Source organism: Lygodium microphyllum, chromosome 11 (genome assembly GCF_053477565.2).
Source record: "Lygodium microphyllum isolate KBCC chromosome 11, Lygodium_microphyllum_v1.1.10, whole genome shotgun sequence".
NCBI classification, from domain to species: Eukaryota; Viridiplantae; Streptophyta; class Polypodiopsida; order Schizaeales; family Lygodiaceae; genus Lygodium; species Lygodium microphyllum.
Window position 1 is genome coordinate 35,351,562 of NC_141145.1, and position 16,145 is coordinate 35,367,706.

The following is a 16,145-nucleotide window of genomic DNA, read 5'->3' on the forward strand; positions in this document are numbered from 1 at the left end:
TCACTCACAACCCGATAACGAGACGTTAAGGAGTTCCGGTTGGGGTAATTGAGTTTGTCAAATGCACAACACAACTTGAAAAATTAAAATATTTGACAAAACACCACGAACCACACACGAAAACAAGACAACACACAATGCCTCTTGAAGCTCAAAACAACTAAAAACCTGAATGTGGGTAGAGCATCACACAATCACAACACAACGAAAAAAAAAAACGTGAACCCATTATCCCCGTGATGTGCAAAAGTCTTGACAAGAAAACATACCTAGCTCCTCAATGTTCAGTAGCTAATAACAAACTTCTACTTCATCATGTTCAAAAAAATACCAAGCTCGACCAAGGCTATCAAGTTTCACACTCAACAAATTAAACAAAATGACAGAAACAAATTCTAAGCTAGACAAACACAAGAAATCCAATTATGAAATAACAAAACAAAGTGTCACGCAAACAACTAAGCTAACAGAAATCAAACCTAACTACAATTAGACTAGGGTTTTTCAGTTTTTAAAAAAATGCTTGACAACGTGTCCTGTAAGCGAACAGGTGGACACGTTACAGTTGGTATCAGAGCGAACCAACAAAGGATCTATCTTTATAAGAAAACTTAATAAGATGAAGTAAAGCAAATGTTGCTATTAATTAAAAACATTTCCTTACTTATCGATGCTATCTTGTAGAGTCATGAAGCATGGAACATATACATGGTGTTCTAGGTCATGTTTATGACCGTGATGCATGCCTCGGATTATCGAAGAAGGATCGATATGATGAACATCCTAGACAGCATTTACAATCCATCACCTCTGTGCGTGGAACGGAGATGGACGGGTGACTCAGGAATCTATCAAATAGCTGCCCATCGGTTTGCATACCTTCGAACCAACCTAAAGAGAATCAAGTGGTTGGAGGACCTGAAGATTGTGAAGCTATTCATCTTTGTTGGGGCTCATGTAAACACAACTTTACATATCGAAGGTTGGAAGGTCAAGCTGAACACGTATGTGTACGAGGAAGTGACCTGCATAATCCCCGCCGATAGGATCAGGGTGTTGGGACGCTACAAGAAGAATGGGTACCAAAGGAAAGGATACCCTAATCTTCCAATGAATTATTGATTCCTGAAGATCCATGCCCCAAATCCATACTATTACCCAGTTCCCATAGCTGAATGTAACACAACCTTATTCGCCCCGAATTAATGTATCAGCTTGCTCTACCATCCCAATAAATATTATACTCCGAAAGGGCTATGCCCATATGAATGAAATAAGACTTCTTCTTATCTCAATGATTGTCTTGATTATGAGTATTGATAAAAAGTTATGTGATTGGGTCTCTTGGTTGAAAGCTGAGTTGGGCATAATATGTAATGTAAGAAATGTTTAGCGAGTTGTTAACGTTAAGAATCTCAATGCCCAGGCATAATCTCAGGTACAGATTCCTAGTCCAACCCCTACACTGAGTACAGTCGTGATTCAAGAGAAGAAGTTTCTTCTCAAGCAGATCAAGCCGCCAGAATTTGACAGCAAAGGAAGGATTGTCCAAGCTGATGCTGAGATTTGGATCGAGTCCATGGAAGATTACTTTAAAGCAGTCGGTACTACACCCGCCAACCAGGCAATGCTCGCCAAGCTGAAGCTCACCGGCGAAGCCAGACTTTGGTGAAAGCAATGGTGTAGAGACCAATGGATCTCGGAAGGGTCCGTTACCTAGGAAAAGCTGAAAAAAGCTGTGCAAGGAAGATATTTACCACTTGTGTACCGCACGCAGAAGATGAATGAGTTCTATGAGCTGAAACAGCTTGGTCTGACCCTTGACGCATACTACTCAAAGTTCGTCTCTCTATTGAAGTATGTGCCACAAATGGATATAACACAATAGGTGTCGAAGTTTTGTGCCGGATTAAACCCACCTGTAAACACCCGCCTCGAATCAATGCGCCCAACAGATCTTCAGGACGCACTCATTCGAGCTGCGCCCATAATTCAGGAGGTGCAAACTAGGCCAAGAAATAACAAGACTTGGTCTTATAATGATCAGAACAAAGGAGTATATAGGTCCCAAGCAAAGAGAGTTCAAGGTCAAAACTGGCAACAAAGGAAGAAAGCAAGGACCATCAATGTCAATAACTTTGTTCCCACCCAAGGTAATGGCCGCAATCTCCGTTGCTTCCATTGCAATGAGCCCGGTCATTTCAAAAGGCAATGTCCCAAACTTGGCAGAGGACAACGTCAAGGACCATTCCAAGGAACCGCCCGTGGCCAAGGAGCCGCCACCCGAGGCAGAGGAAGAACCACATGTGTTGCCAACAGGGAAATGTGCGATGAAGAAGACCCGACCATGGAAGCAGACTTTGAGAGGGCAACAATTCATGCCACCCTTCACAAAAAAGGCCCGAATCGCTAGTTTTTGGTGATTCAGACACCATCAGATTTTCAAGGTAAAGGCTTCAAAACCTTGATTGATTGTGGCAGTACACATTCCTTTATCTCACTAGCTTGTTCAAGAAGACTAGAAATAGCCACAATAGAAGCACCTACCTTGCTTGTGGAATTAGCAAATGGTTGTGAGGTTACTTGTACCCGGCAAACTGCTAAGGTGGAATTCTTTCTGGGAGGAAAGTCAACTTCGGTAAGATTCAGGGTCATGAGTCTAGGTATCCATGAGTGTTGCTCGGGAGGGATTGGCTTAAACCTAATGATTCCCACATTCATTGTGGAAAGGGTCAAGTTTCCTTTTGAAACTCTGAAGGAAAATTGGTCACAACTCAAGGAGAGGCTGGAAAGCTGAAAATTCAATTGGCCAAAGCATCTCGGATTATAAAGGGAGTTAGAAAGGGGCTACTTGTCTACTTGATTAAGCTTAATAAGCTAGATTAGAATTAGGAGTCTAGTGAAGAACCTTCATGGCTAAAGGAGTACGCATACATATTTCTTGAAGAGCTGACAGAACTTTTGAAAAGTTGATCATGAGATCAAGCTAGTGCCGGGAGCTGCGCCAATTGCAAAGAGGCCTTATATAATGTGTCAAGATTTGCATGGTGGGGGGACTTGCTCAAGATGCTATGCCGAATACACACAGAATGCACAAGGAGAAGCTCACTCAAGAGACAAGAAGAGAGATGGAGGCCAAAAACTTTTTCTTGCTGGTTTCTTCTTCTTCTTCCACACTCTTTACAATGTACACAAAGTATAGATAAGATATAACATAAAGGAAAGTAGCCTACTAAGTCAAACAATGCATAACCGACTACACTAATCGACTGGCGCTATAACTATGCTAGCTGTAAATAGGTGTAACAACCTAAATATAATAAGTAATGAGTCAGTGGCCATGTGAGAGTCATAATGACCACCAACGTGCTAAGTGTAGACGTGTGGACCCATCTAACCAGGCAGTCCATCATCAATGTCCGCATGTGTTGAGCTTGTCATCTCAACACTCCCCCTCAAGCTCAACTGCATCTCTGCAACTCCAAGTAAGCTTCGAAACTTTTGAAGCTTCTCTGTACCCAATGCCTTCGTGAAGATGTGAGCTATCTGATCCTGTGTGCTGACATACACCAAGTCAATCTCACCTGCTAGTACCTTCTCTCTCACAAAGTGGTAGTGTACCTCAATATGTTTTGTCCTCGCATGGGACACAGGGTTCCTAGCCAACTGTATACTGCTCATGTTGTCACAATAAATGACAACTGGACCTTCCACCTACACATCCAAATCATCCATTAACTTTCGTAGCCATACTACCTCACATGCTGCAATAGCAGCACCTCTATACTCAACCTCTGTACTCGACAAAGCAACTGTAGATTGCTTTTTGCTGCTCCAAGCAACTGCTGCACTACCAAGAAAGAACATGTATCCGCTCGTAGATCTTCTATCAGGCATACTACCAGCCCAATTTGCATCTGTGTATCCAAACACCTGTACATCTATACTTGTCTCATAGAAAAGTCCATAATGTAATGTGGACTTCACATATCTCAATATGCATCTGACTGCATCTAAATGTGGCTTTCTAGGTACTTGCATAAACTGACTCACAAGACCAACAACGTAGCTCAAGTCTGGCCTTGTAAATGGTCATGTAGATCAAACTCCCCACTATCCTCCTGAACATAGTAGGGTCTTCTATCTCATCCCCAACATCAGCACTCAACTTTACATTCTGCTCCAATGGGATTGAAAGTGGTTTGCATAGTATCATACCATACTTGGACAACATATCCAAGCCATACTGTCTTTGGGACAGCCATATACCATCATCACATCTGATCACCTCAATGCCAAGGAAGTACCTTAGCTCACCTAAATCCTTCATCTCAAACTTCTTCTTCAAAAAGTCCTTGACTTCAGCAATCCCACTATCACTATCACGTGTAATAATCAAGTCATCCATATAGATGACTATGATGACCAAACCTGCATCTCCCTTTCTCACATAAAGTGAGTGATCAACATCAGAAACATAAAAGCCAATATTGACAAGATACTCTCTGATCTTGTCAGACCATGCTCTAGGTGCTTGCTTGAGCCCATAGAGCGCCTTCTTCAACTTGCACACATATGTGGGATGCTCTAAATCTTCATAACCTACTGGTTGATCCATATACACTTCTTCCTACAAATCACCATGCAAGAAGGCACTCTTCACATCCATTTGCCACAACCTCCAAAATTTTGCTATTGCCAAAGCAATCACACATCTGACAGTTGTCATCCTAGCAACCGAACTAAAGGTTTCATCATAATCTATGCCATATGTCTGGGCATAGCCTTTTGCAACCAGCCTAGCTTTGTATCTACTAATAAAACCATCTGCATTGTGCTTAATCTTATAAACCCACTTACATCCAATAGCTTTCTTGCTCTTCGGCAATGATACTAGATCCCAAGTCTTATTGGCCTGTAATGCAGCCATCTCCTCATCCATTGATGCATCCCAATGAGCATGACCAACAGCCTCCTCAAAACATGTGGGCTCAACATCCTCAACTAATTTCACCATATAAGCATAACGGTGAGCTGCATAACCTTCAAAACCAAATCTTTTAACAGGGCATCTGACCTGCTAGATCTGCATACCACTGGATCACTCAATGGAGCCTTTACATTACTATGAGCTCTCTGTACACCTGGTGTCCTGACAGAAGGAATACCAAGCTCATCATCTAAGCTCTCTGAGCCACTAGAGTCTCCATCAAGAACTGCATCAATGCCATTTGACACCTTATTCTTTCCTTTGTCTTTACCTGTAGTGCTACTAGATGCACCTGAAGATGTAGAGGTACTCCTTAGTCTCCCAGACCAAGGACTGCCAGATGATGTCTCTGGTCCACTAAGAGTCCGTGATTCTTGCTTTTCAGCTTGCACATGAGTGTCATGATCATCATCATCATCCAATGCATCACCACTAGATGCATACCAACTGCTCATTTCATCAAAGATGACATCCCTGCTCACTCTGAACTTACATGTGACATGGTTATAACAACGATACCCTTTCTGCTCTAAAGAGTATCCAATAAAGACACATTTTTTTGCCTTTGGATCAATCTTCTTCCGTAGCTCATCTGGCACATGAACATATGCAACACAGCCAAATACCTTCAAGTGTGATACGTCAGGCTTCTTGCCAGTAAAGCTTTCTTCAGGAGTCATCCCATGAACTGCAGCTATGGGAGTTATGTTCATAATATAAACAGCAGTATGAATAGCCTCAGACCAAAAATTCTTAGGCATATTCTTTTCAGCCATCAAGGCACGTACAACTTCTGCAATATGCCTATTTTTCCTTTCTGCAACCCCATTTTGTTGTGGGGTATATCTGCATGTGAACTGTCTCTTTATCCCACGAGGCCTCAGAAAATCACTGAACTCATTCGAGAGGTACTCTCCCCCTCCATCTGACCTCAAGCACTTTACTTTCAAGCCTGTTTCTCTTTCAACTGTAGCCTTGAAAGTTCTAAAGTGCTCAAACGCTTCACTCTTTTCCTTTATAAAATATATCCATAGCTTTCTAGAACAATCATCAATGAATGTGACAAAGTATGAACTGCCTCCAAGAGATACATTTTGTGTAGGCCCTCAAATGTCTGTATGCACAACATCAAGGATATTTCTGCTTACATCTCTGTCATGTGAAAAGGGTTGTCTTGCCTGCTTACCAAACTGATATGCTTCGCATACCTTATGAAATTGTGCAACTCTAAATGTAGGCAAACCTGTAACCAACCCTTTGGATTGCATTAATTTCAGCCTTTGTACATTTGCATGTCCAATGCGTTTATGCCAAATTTCAATATCTGCAACAACACATTTTCCTTTAGCATACATAGCAGCATTCATAGCAGGAATTTCAGCATCCAGAGTAAACATACGTCCAACTCTACTTCCCTTTGCTACCAACTTGCACTTGTCATTGAAGTCTTCTACAAAGCAGCCCTTTGCATTAAATCTGACTTGTAGCCCTTGCTCTACCATTTGACCGACTGACACCAAGTTCTTTGTAATAGATGGCACATGTAATACATCTGAAAGACTCTTTGTCTTACCATCATGCAAGGACAAGGGAACTTTTCCAATGTGTGAAATTGGGTGGCATGAATCATCACCCGTCTGCACATAACCTGCATTTTGCAAATCCTACATCTCTCCAAACCATTCTGCATGTCTGGTCATATGATTGGATGCACCTGAATCAACATATTGAAACATCATCATGTGTAGACCCGAAGCTGTAGGTTAAGTATCAAGAATTCTCTATCAATAGTGGACTTGTCTACTATAGAATGAGATTATGTATACCTGAAAGCCAGTCACTCAAGAAAAAGATACTTTGGGAAGCTCATAATTCCCCTTTCTCAGGACATCTTGGCTATGCCAAGACCCTCAATGCAGCCATCAGGAAGAGCTACTATTGGGAGAGGCTTAAAGGTGACGTTCTCAAATATGTCACTGAGTGTTTGTCTTATCAACATACTAAGGCAGAACATGTCAAAATGCCAGGAAAGTTGCAACCACTTGATATTCCCCAAATGAAATGGGAATTCATCAGTATGGACTTTGTTGTTGGCCTACCCCAAGTTCAGGGAGGATACAACTCCATTATGGTTGTGGTTGATATGCTCACTAAGGCTGCACACGTTATTCCTGTTAAGACAAACTATAAAGCCTCTGACATTGCAGGGTTATTTATCAAGGAGATATTCAAGCTACATGGGTTGCCCAAAAGAATCATTAGTGATCATGATTCTCTCTTCACATCACACTTCTGGAGAGTTATCTTCGAAGCCATTGGGACTCAACTCTACTTTAGTACAGCTTACCATCCCCAAACTGATGGCCAAATGGAGCGAGTCAACCAAGTCATTGAGGATATGCTAAGGGCACACTGCTGCCGTGAACCAAAAAGGTGGATTCAATACTTGCCACTGGTTGAGTTTGCCTACAATGCTTCTTATCAACAAAGCATTTAGATGACCCCTTTTCAAGCATTGTATGGGCATAACTGTCAAAGTCCTTTAAACTTCTCGGATCCAACCTTGAGGGTTGAAGCTTCAAGCCAGATGCTGGAAGATATGGACGGCCAAATGAAGTCCATAAGATAGGACATTCAAGCCACCAAGGATAGACAGAAGGCATACACGGATTTGAAATGTCAAGATAGAACCTTCGTTGAAGGAGACATGGTCTTCATTTGCGTATGCCCGAAGAAGAGTTCCCTATTCTTAGGAGATTGCAAGAAGCTAAGTCCAAGGTATTGTGGACCCTACAAGATCCTCAAGTGCCTAGGACCCAATGCTTATAGACTGCAACTCCCTGAGAACCTAAAGATTCATAATGTATTTCATATCAGCCTACTGAAGAAGTATATACCTAATCCTAGCCATGTACTTGATGACCAACAAGTTGTAATGCCTAGCCAAGGAGTCCTTGAGCTACGGCCTGACAGGATCTTAGATGTTAGGGAGAGACAATTGAGATCCAGAACCTTGAGAGAATGCCTCGTCTAGTGGAAAGATTATCCCGAGGAGGTTGCCACTTGGATGGACGAAAGCACTCTCAACCAACAATACCCCCAGTTCTTCTCGAGATGAGGACATCTCGATTCCTCCAAGGGAGAGAGAATGTAATATTTCCGCTCAAAAATATTATTGAATTTGACTCCCCGCATCCCGCATAAAACATGTGCAAGGTTATCTCCCACATTGTAATTATTGACAGCTTAATCCATACCCCGCATGCGCAAAAATGAGTCCTCCACATTGTGAAATCGAGGCCGGGGTTGAAGACCGTAAAAGCCACGGGGAAAAACCCTTTTTGAAGGGGTAATTGGATAAATTTAAGTCATTTTTTAAAAAATAATTATCCCTTCCCCCAGCCGATGCATGGTTGGAGGAGAGGGAGTGTGGGGAGGAATGGCCTAAGGTGGAGTCATGGGTGGGAGCATGAGGAGGGAGGGGCATGGTTAAGCCACGTGGTGGCTACCACCTCCCCCCCTCTTGCACTATAAAAACACCCCTTAGGCATTGGGGGAAGGGACATAAGGAGAGAAGCTGCCGTGCTGGGAAGAAGGCCGCCGTGTTGCCTGGAGACACCGCCACCCATTCGCCGCCAGCTATTGCCGCCTACAGCACTGTTGTTGCCGCCATATTTCCCCGCCATCATCCTAAATCACCTCCCCCTATCTTTGACATCCCCTCCTTCCAATCATTGGTCTCCCTCTCTTCCACATGGTCCTGGAAAGTCAGAAGCTCTTTAGAAGCTTCTTGGAAGCTTCTAAAGGATAAGGCCCTTAAGCCTTGTTCCTATGTGCCCTCCCCGGTTTTAAAACAGGGTTCATAAAGCCCCAATTCCTGCGCAAGGGAGAAAGTAGGCGGGCTTGGAGGCCGTTTTGCCAAAGCGGAGGAAATTTAGAGATCGAGTAGGAGATCGCAGAGTTCAAGTCATCAACGATGGCTCCCAAGAAGATGCAAGGCGGACCCGCGGGAGGCTCTTCCCCAAACATACACGAGGACATCTCCACAAGCCCACAATCTCAGGTTCCACGAATTTATTTCCACATAAAGAAATGCTTTAAGCACGCTTAATTCCATAGGGAGAATGCATTTTACGCTTATCGTTAATTCATGTATTAGTGATAAAAGTATATTTAAGAAAGTATATCTGTAAACGATGGATAAGGATTGGTGCATATCATGCAAATGGATCGTTTGCATCTCCAAAGTTATGAATGAAAATCACTTACTCGCCCTATGAGCTTAGTCGCAAATTGCATTGTTGTGCATTTTCAAAGTGGAAGTCTAAAATGCATATTGCCTAGGGTTAAAGAGGAAAATTTTAAGTGCATTGGCCGTGAAGGAAAAGAGTATCCTGCATTTAGTCAATAACTTCCTTTGTTATGACTCGCATGAGGAAATTGTTAACTTCTGTTGCACGGCATGAAAATGAAACTATGGACATTGCACGTTGCATGCAAAGATGTTTGTTGAACAGATTGAAGGTTGCATGTCACATGAACTTCATTAACGATGTTGTATCTAAAGGTCGCATATTACATATTTTTCATGCATAAATTTCATTTCATCGAGTTGCATTTGGAAAAGATTGCATGGCTTATCAAAGCACAAAATTCTAAAGCTTAGACAAAAGGGTTGTAGGCATGATTGTTTGATGAAAAACCTAGTAGGTCCTATGTAAGTTACTCTCCAAATTATCATGCGTAATGACTTTAGCAAGAAAAGCTAGGGTTATTGCAAACCTTTTGGTGTGTAGAAGTAATGATTCGCATGTTTACATGTATTGTGATGACTTGCAAACTAGTTTAGCATCTCTAGGAAAGAATTGTCCTTGTCGCAAGACAAGTAGGTCAATTTACCCAAATCACTTGTGATATTATAACTGTTAGGGTTTCGTATAGCCATAACTAGTCGACATGATAAATACCTCAAGTACTAGCTAGGGCTTGGCATGTTAGAAATGCAGCCTAGTATCATATTCGGACGCCAAGTCAAAGCCCTCAAATCCAAAGGTCCTACCCACATTCACGGAATGTTTGGGTCAATTGAACGCTCATGCAAACAACGATCTAGGGTTTCTACCCTAAGGATCGTTCAACCTAATGCTAAAACATGGATTGAGTTTGGAAACCCTAGGACCGAACGTTGTTGGCCTAGTACAAATAGGGTTGGGTTGGTAAGAAGTCACCCCACACCCTGTGTCTTGTCTAAACATAATTTCTTGACCAGGAAACGTCGTTCAATGGGTGAATTGATCCCATGAGTTAGATGCAACACTTGTGCAACAAGTTGCAACGTTGCATGGCTTTGTGGTTTAATCACAAGAGAGATTTGCCACTCCTTGGAATGAGGTTGGCTGGTTCTAGCGCAAGTCTAACTTGCAAGAGGATGAATAGTCATCCTGCTACATTACCTTTCTTGGGATGATTTGCCAAGTTAAGGGAAGTTATGTATTTGCTTGGTAAGAAAAGGATCAATCAAGTTAGAGCAACATGGTTGCCAGGATTTACTGTTAATTTATAAAACCTAAGGTATTGGTAGTTGGTTTAACAGGGTATGGCCCTAACCCAAGGAGAAAATAGTGAACAAACAAACCCTTGGGGATTTTTCCAAGTCACAATTGATCCCGGATCGAATGCTGGATGCATTTGGAGATAAGGATTTACTCCTTAGCAGTTGGCCAAATAAACAACCACTCGATTGATTGTGCTTGTAACAGTTTAGGAGATTGTTTGCTCAAGGAACTAAAAGATGGAAAGCTAATTAGTGCTTCAGGTTGAAGGCCTGAAGGGAGAGGCAGCATCAGTTACCCTCGACTGTCTGCCTGACCCTAACCAAGGGGGTTGTTAGCTGCGTCGAGAATGTGGACCGAACTCGCCACAAGAGGTATCTTCGTTGGGCGCTACTTGGAGTAGGAGGACGCTTGGGTGCCCGGGGGGGGGGGGGGGGGGGGACTCTAGCCGTAAATCCCTTGCCTTCTGGGCCCTGCACAAGAAGTCAACACAACTCGGAATTAGATCTCGAGGCCTGCATACTAGTCTACGAGCGAAATCTTGGATTAGTAATCCCTGTGGATTGTTGGATAGCCTTCGGGCGGATTATGGATTGCCTTCGAGTGGATTATGGATTATATGGATGTTTTCCAAAGATAAATAAGATAAATTGATGTAAAGGAACTTGTTTTGGAAATGTTTTTCTATGTCGTGCTAAGATTACGTGAAGGAACCGGTGACTAATTGGTTAATTAAGGAAGCTATTTTTGCGTGTCCAACTAAAAATGGTAGGTAATTAGACAACTAAAGCAACCCTGAGGAAAGTGCGGTAGACGAGGCCATGGGTCCGTCCTACGGATGGGTGGTCCCAGTTGGCCGGGAACTTTTTTCAAGCGAAATGGACAGCAATGGACTTTTCTCGAAGGAAATGAAGTAGCAAAAGGAACGTTGACCTAGAGTTTAGGTGATTTATGTTGTTTTAGGGAAACGGAACGGGACTATGGCTTATGGGCAAAGAGGTCGAGCTTTGCATCCCTCTCGTTTCCCATTCTCCTTGAACCAAGTGCAGCATGAATCCGCTTCGACCCTGACGTTTTTGCGTAAAGTAGTTTTCCTAGGGTTCGACGCTAGCTGTTGTTCTAGGAGTTTGACCACTAGGAAAACCCTGACTCAGGTCAGTCCTAAGTGGGAACGGCCAGAATACTTCCGCTACGTGGAAGACTAGGAAAGTCCTAGATCGCAAACCCCCTAACATTCCATGGGAGTGCCGGGCATAGCTTTCTAGACCCTCTTCCTAATGGGCTGCTAAGACCTGTCGTGTAAGTGAACAGGTGGACACGTTACAGTATTATGGGATTTGAGGTGTGATCATATCTATTACTTTGTGAAGACCAAGTCTAAGGAAGAGATTGTGTTGATTGGTGTATACATGCCTACAAGGGTGTAAAAGCTCATTCATAATTTCTTATTTGAATGCATATAAATGTTTACAAACCTTGCAAGTTTTGAGAAAGTGGTTACGGAGTTTGGAGGAAAGTATTGGAGATAGCAAGATGATGAGGTAGTTTTTGCAGACATATTTTTTATGGAGCATATTACTCGGGATAGCAAACTAGAGTCTTCGTATACATATGAGTTATATGGTGCTTCTATGTTTTTTTCAGGCCTATGGAAGTATCTTATATGGGATGATGAGGATATTATCTATGTGTTTGATCCAAGAGTTTAGTCACTATGCTTTACACGGAAGTTTGATGAGAGAAAATTTATATTTTTCTTTGATTGAGGTACCGAAAGACTTTTCCTTGTTGGTCATCACAAGAAGAGTGGAATTATTTACATCTTTGATCCAGGTGGACCACTACACATGAATGTTTGTGGACCAAGGGGAGACCCAAATATGTCACACGTTTTTGTAAGAGTTCAATCCACCTTAAATCAGTCAGAAAATTTCTTCTAGTGAATGCAGTGTTGTGATTTGAGAGTCCTACCAAGCACGAGAACAATTTTGGAATATGGTGATTACAATCTAAAAGGCATACAATGTTGGACATCAAATGAATTTTGAAGGGATGGATCTCACAGAGATACATATTGACATCTCAAAGGAAGTTGAGCATGAGTGTATGCTCAAAGTCATTAGTCATTGTGTTTTTAAAAAGTTAATCATATTAAAAAGTTTATGATGTTTTAGCTTAGCTTTTCAAAGAGCTAAGGCTATTGATATTTAGCGTTTAGAAAAATCTTAAATGAAGAAACAAAAAATGTAGAAGGCGAAGAGGTATAAAAGAGAAGGTGGTCATCGTGAGTAGAGGGGAGGAATGAGGGATGGATACTAAACATGTTTCTTCTTGAAATATGGAGCAAGTCACTTGATGCGATGTAAAAATTACATAGCATAATGAATAGAATTCAAGTAAGAGATAGAGAAAGAAAGTACACAACAAATAAGAGGGGAACAAAAAATTTCTTTAACTCCAAACAAGTTGGTACAAAGATGGGGCTCTCCACCCATGCACTTCCAATGTGAAGCTTAGATGGCGATCTAAACAAAAGATAGATGAAGAGCTTAAGGCTAGCTAGAATAACTTTGATTGGGTGAAAGGATGGATCATGAAAGCTATGAAGGGGTCTACCTTTTATAGCCTATGAAGGAGGCCACGATGAATGACCTTCCACATGCACATGTGTTTATTGACCTTTGATGTGCACATGTGCCTATTGACCTTCCATGTGCACATGTGCCTATTGACCTTCCATGTGCACATGTGTTTGTTGACCTTCCATATGCACCTCCACTAGTTCACCAATGAATATTCTAGGGAATATTCCCTAGCCCTAGATAAGGGCTATTTCTATGACCCTCGGGCCCAAAATAGGGATCCCTTACAACTTCCTTACCCTACAACTCAATGTGGTGTGCCTCAAGTTGCTACCATCTTTAACTACTCTGTCTTACCCAAAGGCTAGAGACCCACAATGGTTAGCTTTTGGCAATCTAGTCACATAGATCTCATGTTACATACAAGTCAGGACCCACCAAGTCTAGGCTCACACATGGATTCTCCTCATAATGGGGGCCTTTCAACTTTGAGCACCATGGATCATGGGTGGCACCTTACAAGAGTAGGGCATTGAGCATATCTAACACTCCCCCTCAATGCCCACCTATAGGTGAACTAACTCCTTAGCCCAATGTCGAGTCTTTGAAGATGAACTTGAAGTAGATCCTTTGAGAGTGCTTTGATGAAGATGTCTACTCCATTCTCTATTGGATAGTAGACTAGCTCCACTATCCTATCCTTGATCAATTCACGCACATAGTGATACTGGATCTCTATATATTTTGTGCATGCATGAAACACTAGATTCTTGGAAATGGTGATGCAACTCTGATTGTCACACCTTAGCATAGTCAGATCTTCATCTTGCACTTCCATATGCCATAAGATCTCCTTGACCATACTTCTTCACATGCAATAAAATAGGTTGCATTGTACTCTACTTTGGTAGAAGACAATGCCATTGTTGGTTTCTTCTTATTGATCCAAGAGAAAATTTCTAAATCTGAAGAAAAAACAATAACCGGTAACCAACTTTTTGGAATCACTATCTCCTACCCAATCTGAGTCATAGTACCCCACAAGAGAAGTACTGGAACTATATGTGATTCTATAGTCAAGAGATCCCTTCAAGTATTTGAGCACTCATATCCTAGCCTTCCAATTACTCTCACGGGGTTTGTTTGAGAACCTATTCAAAACTCTAGTAGCAAAACTAATATATGGCCTAATGTTGCACAAGTAGATCAAGCTGTCGACCAACCTCTTGTACCTCCCAATGTCTACTAATGAGAATGTATCCTCAATGGATAACTTTGCATTGACCTCCATAGGTGTAGCTATCTCCTTGCACTAAGTCATACCAAATACTTTCAAGAAGATCTCCCATGCATACTTCTTTTGAGAGATGAAGATCCCCAAATAGTAGTGCAACAAGCCCAAGTATGCCATTTCAAACTTGGAGCTCAAAGCCTTTCGAGTTTGGTTGATCATATCTTCATAGTCACCTCTAATCAGAAGGTTGTCCACATATAGGATAAAAACTATGGAATTTTCACCATCCATGTAGACATATAAGTTAGCATCTAAGGCACATCTTTTGAAGTTTAAGCTTAATGTAAAGAACTTATCTATCTGTTGGTACCATGATCTAGGGGCTTCTTTCAACCCATACAATGCCTTCCTCATCTTCCTTGCTGCTTCATTTCCTTCGAGAAAAGTCCCTTGCTGTCCATTTCCCTTGAGAAAAGTTCCTGGCCAACCGGGACCACCCATCCGTAGGACGGACCCATGGCCTTGTCCACCGCACTTTCCTCAGGGTTGCTTTAGTTGTCTAATTACCTACCACATTTAGTTGGACATGCAAAAACAGCTTCCTTAGTTAACCAATTAGTCACCGGTTCCTTCACATAATCTTAGCACTTGACATAGAAAAACATTTCCAAAACAAGTTCATTTACATCAATTTATCTTATTTATCTTTGGAAAACATCCATATAATCCATAATCCGCCCGAAGGCAATCCATAATCCGCCCGAAGGCTATCCAACAATTCATGGGGATTACTAATCCAAGATTTCGCCCGTAAACTAGTATGCGGGCCTCGAGATCCAATCCCGAGTCGCGTTGGCCTCTTGTGCAGGGCTCGGAAGGCAAGGGATTTATGGCCAGAGCTCCCCCTAGCACCCAAGCGTCCTCCTGCTCCAAGTAGCGCCCAACGGAGATACCTCTTGTAGCGGGTTCGGTCCACGTTCCCAACGCAGCTAACAACCCCCTTGGTTAGGGTCAGGCAGACAGTCGGGGGTAACTGATGCTGCCTCTCCCTTCAAGCCTTCAACCTGAAGCATTAATTAGCTTTCCATCTTTTAGTTCCTTGAGCAAACAATGCAAACAGTGCTCCTAAACTGTTACCAGCACAATCAATCGAGTGGTCGTTTATTTGGCCAACTGCTAAGGAGTAAATCCTTATCTCCGAATGCATCCAGCATTTGATCTGAGATCAATTGCGACTTGGCAAGATCCCCAAGGGTTTGTTTGTTCACCCTTTTCTCCTTGGGTTAGGGCCATACCCTGTTAACCCAACTTAACCAATACCTTAGACTTTATAAATTAACAATAAATCCTGGCGACCATGTCACTCTAACTTGATTGATCCTTTGCTTACCAAGCAAATACATAACTTCCCTTAACTTGGCAAATCAGCCCAAGAAAGGTGATGTAGCAGGATGACTACTCATCCGCTTGTAAGTTAGACTTGCAGTAGAACCAGCCAACCTCATTCCAAGGAGTGGAAAATCTCTCTTGTGATTAAACCACAAAGCCGTGCGACATTGCAACTTGTTGCACAAGTGTCGCACCTAACGCATGGGATCATTTCACCCATTGAATGGTGTTTCCTAGTCAAGGAATTATGTTTAGACAAGACGCAAGGTGTGGGGTGACTTCTTACCAACCCAACCCTATTTGTACTAGGACGATAACGTTCGGTTCTAGGGTTTCCAAACTAAATCTGAGTTTTAGCATTAGGTCGAACGATCCTTAGGGTAGGAACCCTAGATAAT